The sequence below is a fragment of the Mobula birostris genome, chromosome 6, assembly GCF_030028105.1.
Source record: "Mobula birostris isolate sMobBir1 chromosome 6, sMobBir1.hap1, whole genome shotgun sequence".
In the NCBI taxonomy this organism is placed as follows: domain Eukaryota; kingdom Metazoa; phylum Chordata; class Chondrichthyes; order Myliobatiformes; family Myliobatidae; genus Mobula; species Mobula birostris.
This window is the reverse complement of record NC_092375.1, coordinates 74,741,195-74,749,454: the sequence shown is the minus strand read 5'-3', so window position 1 is coordinate 74,749,454 and position 8,260 is coordinate 74,741,195. Positions and strand designations below refer to the sequence as shown.

Genomic DNA, 8,260 nt, shown 5'->3' with positions numbered 1-8,260 from the left:
AAACCCCTCCTACTCGATCACATCTAAAACAACAGAACTCCAGAACATTGAGCTGCCAGTCCTGCTCCTCCTGCAGCCAAGTCTCGCTAACTCCCAGTTACAATATCATAATTTCACATGCTAATCCATGCCCTAAGCTCATCTACCTTTCCTACAATACTTCTTGCATTGAAATACAGTATATGAAGCTCAGGACATTAGTCCCACCATGCTTGACCTTTTGATTCCTGAAATCGCATGTAGGTTTAACAACATCTTTCTCTGCAACAACTCCACTGTCTGTTCTGGCACCCTGGTTCCCATCCCCCTGCAACTCTAGTTTCAATGCCCAGCCCCCTATGCAACTCAAGCAAACATTCCTGCTTAGTTATTAGACTCCTCCACTTCATGTCTGAACTCTCCCTTCTGTACAGGTCTCAACCTCCCTGGAAAGCAGCCCATTGATCGAAAAATCTGAAGCCCTCCCTCCTGCACCAACTCCTTAGCCAAGTGTTAAGCTGTATGATCTTCCTACTTCTGGCCTCTCTAACATATAGCACAGACAGCAACCCTGAGATCACAGCCCTGGAGGTCCTGTCCTTTAACTGAACACCTAACTTCCTGAACACAAGAAAATCTGCAGGTGCTGGAAATTCAAGCAACACACACAAAATGCTGGTGGAATGCAGCAGGCCAGGCAGCATCTATGGGAAGACGACCCGAAACGTCAACTGTATCTAACATCCTGAACTCACTTTGCAGGACCTCATCACCACACCTGCCCCTGTCATTGGTACTGACATGGACCATGACCTCTGACTGCTCACCCACCCACTTAAGAATTCTGTAGACTTGATCCGAGATGTCCCTGACCCTGGCGCCCGTGAGCCAACAAGCCATCTGGGAATATTGTTCTTGTCCACAGAACCTTCTTTCTGTTACCCTATCAAATATATCCCCTATAGGCAATAGTTTGCCTATTCTCCCCCTTTCCTTCTGAGCCACAGAGCCAGATTCAGTGCCGGAGAACTGACCACTATGGCTTTCCTCTGCTAGGTCAAACCACAACACCCACCCCCCACAGTATCCAAAGCAGTATACCTGTTGTTGAGAAAAACAGCCACAGGGGTACCCTGCACTGGCTGTCTATCCCCTTTCCCCCTCCTGACAGTCATACCATAGAACCATAGAATCATAACAGTTACATGTATCCTGCACCTTGAGTGTAACTGCATCCTTGTATGTCCTGTCTATCAACAATCAACACTTCAGCCTCCTGAATGATCCAGAGCTCATCCAGTTCCAGCTCCAACTCTTTAACATGGTCTGTTAGAAGATGCAGCTGGATGCTCTTCTTGCAGTTATAGCTGCCAGGGACACTGGAGGTCTCCCTGCCTTCCCACATCCCGCAAGAGGAGCATTGCACTATCCTCTCTAGCATCCTCACTGCTTAAATGTGAGATAAGAGAGAAATGACGAAATAATATAATCTACTTATGGCCTAGGCCTCTCCTCAACTCCCCACTCCAACACTGGCTTACTCACACAATAGCCACTTTGTTTAAAAACTACCTATCTTTATTGATGTTTGCCAAGTGCTTAATTATGCTTAATCCAATGTCTCCTCAGGAATTACAGCACGCAAAATGTGCCGTCCCTGCTTGCTTCTTTTAAACGCCTTCTCCCTGTATGCAATCTGGTTCTCCTTGGGACTGTGGCATGCAAAATATACCAACTGCCCCCACTCACTCCTTTTAAACTCTCTCTCCCTCTATACAGTCCAGGGGTGGAGGGGTGGTGGGGTCTCTTCAGGGTTGTGGCATGCAAAATGGCAAATTCACTGCCTTAATGTTTCCGGTATAATGTATAATATTGCATATTGTTTCAGGTAGGAATATTACCTAAACATCACTGCATACTCAAGCTTATAAACGTATTATATCTCTTTACATTTGTACCTTTGTGACTCCACTCCACAACAGGTCACCCCATCCTCAACAGGAATTCCTTTCCTCGGATATGTATTAAGCAGTAATGCCAAGCTTTTTTCTGCTGAGTTATACAGGTGAGGTATGCAACATGCATGGGACAGAACTCATTAAACCAGTGCAGCTGCTATCGGATTCTAGACATTGAGACCCTTCATCAGGAGCACACAAAATCCTACTGAGAACAGTATCCCCTCTCCCACTGCCCACCTGCTCCGAGTTGCAGGCCCCACATTGGCTTCATCAACCAGCTCAGAAACCTTCGAAGTTTAGTGGAAACAAGGTCACCCTCAGCTCTGGCCATCTGTTGAGCAAGAGAATTTCCTCTGATTCTGCCCTGTTACTTCATCATCAATTCTGACCCTTTTCTTCAAAAAGCACCTATTGTCCATTTTATATCTCCACTTGGCAACAATCCATACATCCAGCAATTGTCAACTACATGCTTATTCCTGCTTAACTACGACACCACATATCAAACTCAGGAAGTAGATGCTTGCCTTTTTGTCCATAGAAAAAGAGGCCAGCTTAAAAAAAACTTAACTCTTTATAACTTCTATTCCGGTACAGAAATCTTATGGTTTAAAATACCATAAGCCATTTACGTCAAGACACCAAGTTTTCACAAAAATTTGTAGCTGTTAAAATAGAGCAAAGAATGGCACTTAAATCAACATAACCAACACCATTATATGATTGTATACCTTTTCTTCAGTGACTACATACGAATAAATTTTAAAAATTATTGCAGTCCAATTTATTCTGCCAAATACTATTGTGCAACCAAATAAGGAAGTAGATTTTTGTGGTTGGTGTAGGACATTCTAAAACATGTATTCAGTGCGCAGAAGCAATTCTTCTCAACCAGCATACTGGTTTCTGCAAATGACTCAGTTGATTGCTAAACCAGTAGAAGTTCCTTTGACATAGCAGCTAAATTTTCTTTTTTTCTCTTTTAGTTGCTAAGGAAATGGAGTTGTTGAGGAAGTGGTATTTTATCAAAAGGACATCAATGAACCAAAATAACTGAAATTTGCAAGCACCTTGTGATTAGCATCCTCTTCTGCAATCCTTTACATGCTGTCATTTTACAGAAGCTGATAATTTAACAGAAGCTTCGGAATTGAGAAGCTCATACTGTGCCTTCCTCAGCCTACCAGCAAAGCTGCAAATTCTTGAGTATTTATTTCTCATCCCTCTGATAGTGGCAACTGTGCTACAAAATGTCTAGCTTTGCTATTAAACTGATTTAGTTACACACACTCCCTGAACTGCTCAATGTATCCTGGGAGTAGATACAAGATTCAATTCATATTCTTTTCTGGGCAAGCCGATATCTCAGTCTAGTGAAGATGATGAGGATCATTGTTATGGTCAACTGCAGTACCTGTGGACTGAGCTGTTAAACAAATGTACCTAGTATTGTCTCGTTAAAAGTTCAGGGCTCCTCTTCACCAAACTGCTTATTTAAAGGTTACAAATTGGGAAGGTAACAGCAGGATAGCTTGATGAAAGAGGAATGAAAATGCTCTGTCACAATCTCTTTTAATGTTGCCAAATAACACGAGACACAAGAAACCACAAATGCCGGAATCTGGAACAACACACAATCCCCTGGAAGAACTCAAAGTCAAGTAGCACCAATGGCAGGAAAGAAACCAAAAACAAAATGCTGATTAAGTAAACCCAGAAGATGAGCTTTCTGCTGGGCACTGGTCTTTGGGAAAGCTTACAATCTTGTGGACTTCAGGGCTTTATTCTGCTACCACATTTTGACTATGGGATAGATAAGATGACAAAATCATCGGTTCACAATTAGCTTCACAATGTAAGAAAGCATGTGCAACCAAAACTGTTAATAAAATGCAGACTTAATCCAGATTCAAAGGTAGCACATCCATTGTGTTGAGTGTAGACTACGTAACATCGATTTCTCAGAGGAGCTATGAACTTACTGGGGCTCATCCTTGTTTCCAAGCCATCAGTATGCGTACTTAATCTATCATAGCAAAACGAGAAATGGAAGACTGGCACAACATTAAAAACATTGTGCAATTGCAAGGGATGCACACATGGTGCTGCATCAAGTCCTGCTGGGAATCATACACTCACCCTCTTTTAAGGAAATGGAAGCCCTTGCAACCCGAGAAGGTAGTGAAGTCATCTGCAAGAACTAGCACATGGCTTCCTCCTGAAAAACTTTAGGAAATCAGCAATGAGTAATTCAAAGCCTTATCCTGGTTTTGTTGCCTCTATGTAGGAATGGAAGGTTATAGGCAATAGATGCAGGAGTAGGCCATTTAGCCCATCGAGCCATTCACTGCAATCATGGCTGATCATCCACAATCGGTATCCGGTTCCTGCCTTATTCCCATGACCTTTTATTCCGCTATCTTTAGGAGCCCTATCCATCTCTTTCTTGAAAGCATCCAGACTTGACCTCCACAGCCTTCTGGGGCAGAGCATTCCATATATGCACTATTTATTATTCAGGATCAATCAGAATATGATCAAACAAGACTCACATAACCACTAGGACCTGCTATGCCAAACAGTATCAGACATATCTGACCATTGGCCTCAGCTCTACTTTAACACCTGACCCTCCCATAACCAAATATCCCCACATAATCCAGAAATTAATCACTTCCTTTAATATTTTTCATGACAGCACCTGCAGGGCTTTAGAGTAAATTCCAAAAGATATTAATTACCTGCTCACTGTAGTAATTTCAGAGCACCTTGTAACACACATCTGCTGTTTTAGCCTTTTTAAATGGACACACAAGGAGCATAGGAACTTTACTGCTGCAGATGGAGCAGATTACTGCAACAGGTAACACAAGTCTTCACATTGGGAAATGCATTCTTCTCAGTCTAGTATGCAAAGCTCATGTAGACAATGCACTCTTTTCAAGAGGGACTTCTGTCATGATATCCATCACCAAGAGTTCCTCAGGCAGAATTGAGAAGCAGAAACACTTTTAAATCCTCACAGGAAGTGTGATATCCAGACTCCGGAGAGTCAAGTGGTTGCCACCAGACCGAATTCAATTTCGGTTAAGGAAGCCATCCCCACCATCCATTTTGAGTACTCCTTTTCACCATTGAGCACCTACCCACTAATGCACGCCCTTGTTGGAATTAAGGCAAGACACCACTGTGATTGGAAGAGGTGTACTTACTTAGCCTAATCCTAAAGCATACAATTTATAAACTAGATACCACCATCAAAACCCCCCCCATGGAGCTTTCAGATAGCCGAATTACAGTCAGTAAATAAATGAAAATATTCTGTCATTAAGTCAAACAGTTTAGAACTGTATCATGCATGCATTAAATTCAGTTGCCACATTATTTAATTTCTCCATCAGTAACATCTGCATAAAATGCTCTATAGTTAGAAATACTAGACCTACAAACTAATAAACTGAATGAGCACCAATTAAAAATTCTAAATCAACCCATTTACTACCACCTTCCATTTGGCACTAGGAAGAATAAAGTTCTATTTTACAGCATTGACCAAAGGAACAGATGACAGCAGTTTGACCTGTTTTATGACTCACTGCTCCCACAGAGGCAAACATGGAAGGGGGAAGAAAGAAAATTTAAGGCTAGTTTGTAACACGTGCTTTCTGACTTCAAAGTTCTGTAATCATCTGAATTTACAGCTTTAACTTTAGAGGATGTTTACTTACACAGCATCAAGTTACTTCTGGTACAGCATTATTAAACACTGGAAGTTTGATCAATCATTACTCCTCTAACTGCATCAAGTAACCATAAAGATAAATTAAAAACAAAGCACAACTCAATTCAATTTTGAATGTTTATTTGCATATCAAAAACAGTTACTCTGCAACCCAAGGAACCTAACAAAAATGGCACTCTACATTCGATTTAACCGAACACAGGTCCTTGGCAGCTTTGCTCCATTCACAGACATTTGGTTAAGATTCCTGCAGTCGTTTTCCAGGCTCCTCTTGACATGCAAGCTCTTTAGTGCCATCAGAAGACAAGCCAAGTCAGATGGTCAGTAGTTCCAATTCGTGTTTTTTTTTAAAAAAACCAAGGCCAGGAAGAAACAAAATGAGGGCGGGGAAGAAACAATGAAAGGGGAAGTGGGATGGGGAAGGAGCCAGCCATTTCACTTAATCCCATCACACTGCATCCAAAAGGGTTTTTTTTTCCTTTTACAAAGATATATAGCTAGAAGGCAATGCTTGTGGAATGTACAGCACAAATTAGAAAGCCACTCTCATTGTCCTGACGCTTCTTTCGCTGCTTTCTTTTCTGCTTCGATTGCTGAAAGAGAGCAGAGAAGGGTTAATTTTACATCCAACCTGGGCACCCCACCCAGTAAAATCCAGGGGAAGGAACATTCTTGGAAGGGGTGCAACCACAATGTGATAAAGAGATTAGAGAATTTAGATGATAGGGGTATGCCATTACATCACCGCGTCTGGCAAGGTCCATGTTATCCGCTCCTCCCTCAAAGCCCATTTACAGCTAAAAATTAACGGCAAAACGCCCTCCCAAAATTCAGTTAGTGCTCATTGTTCTGAGTAAACCACTTATTAACTATAGGCTTGTGAAAGTCTAGGCATGACAAAAAAAACTTAAGTATGCATATAATGCTTTTTTTAAAAAAATTGCTCACTACCCCTGAAAAAAATTTCCCATTAAGGGGGTTCTGCATTAGTTCCACTCACTGGCTGCATCAGGCAACTTGATCTTTTCCTCCGTCTTAGTTTGTTGGAGTTTCTCCTTGTTGAAGCCAGTGATCTCCTGTTGCAGATCGCTACCGATTGCGTGCTTGGGTTCCTCGTCTGCCATCTCGGAGGGCTGGCGACCTGCACCAGAACATAAGCGTTAACCTGAGGGGCGTTCTGTGGCAGTTCGAGGGCACACGGCGTCTCCTAACGGGTATGCAGCGCTGCAAACCCACGCGTCCGGCCACTTCCTGGCTCAGATGGCAGTCACAGCGGCTATGTGGGCAAGGCGGTCACCGCTCATTGTCGATAGGAATACAAGCAGTTTCCTCTACAACTACCACCACCACTCTCCAATACAAGATTTTGTTGGCCCAACTCTTTCCCTTCTTAATATTTCATTCCCGTGTTACTCATCTCTTTAATACCCACCCCACAAGCCTTACCCCACATCTTTTTCATAAAAATAAATCTATTGAAGTTATTTTAAAAAAAAACCGCTTGCTAAAGAATCCAACACTATCTGCAAAAATGCAACACAAAGAATGCAAAAGAACCGACGCGTTGCGAAATGCTAAACTATCATTCGCGCCAGCTGGCTGGACAAAGAACATGCCAGTGAAAAATGAAACTGCAAATCTGAGCAATATTCTACAAGTTAAATTAGTAAAACAAACAAAAAAAAACGACAAATTGCTGATAACCTCTTACCAAACGGCAATATTCCCTTTTTGGAAAAAAAAGCCGGTAACTCTCTCCACGGAAGACTGACGACTATCGCCTTGGGGCCACGCTGTTATATTGGGGTTTATGCAAATCAGCTTCTGCCTCAACACCGCCCTTTGTCCGACAGGGTTTCATTAGCTATTGCATAGGAGCCAGGACTATGGGCGGGCTGGTGGGAGGGGTCTCGCCGGCTGTATTTCCTCGCAGATTCGTTCACCTTCGAACACTTGCAACATTTACGAATAGCGACATCAAGCGAAATCAGTGGGATATTGTCCATACAGGGTAGCCCCCCCCCCTCCGCCTTACCCCACTGTACTGATACTGCAGCGTCTAGTTTCGTTTTCATAGCGGCCTAAAACAATAACGTGGGGCTTGCAGTCCCAACGTATGTCATGGCACCCTTAAGGAGACATGGTGTCATCAGACTACGTAAAACAGAGGGTTAGAAAAGTAGAGGAGCAGAAGTAATAAGAAAAGTTATTCTAAAGAAATACTTATGAAATAATATTGTGCATGAATGTGTAAATAGGCTGCCTGCCTCAACAGAGCACACTTAAAGGGAGCTTCAGTAGGTCAAGAGTGTCCAGAAAGGGACTGGAATGGCTCTATATAAATACAGGCCCAAGTTTGATTTCCTGTGGGGGCCCAGCCTAATGTGTTTGGATCGCAGGGTTCTGGATACTTGGGAAGAAAAGTGTGTATTAATAGCCACAGAAGACAAAATGTGACTACTATCTAACGTTCCCTGAATCTGAGTGCATACTTGCCTGTTTTGTGTGACTTTGATATAAAAAGCTACAGTACGAACCAGCATTTAATTTCACTACTCCAATGACCTTCAGTGAACCT

General features: G+C 42.5%; 1 long non-coding RNA gene across 1 annotated transcript; it reads right to left on the bottom strand.

The window, feature by feature from the left end:
* Positions 1-5,785: 5,785 nt before the first annotated feature.
* LOC140199822 (uncharacterized) lies at positions 5,786-7,502 on the bottom strand. The gene is made up of 3 exons (XR_011886498.1): positions 7,394-7,502; positions 6,683-6,823; positions 5,786-6,275 (listed from the first exon to the last, which is right to left on the bottom strand). It is a non-coding gene; the product is annotated as an uncharacterized lncRNA (long non-coding RNA).
* Positions 7,503-8,260: the final 758 nt, after the last annotated feature.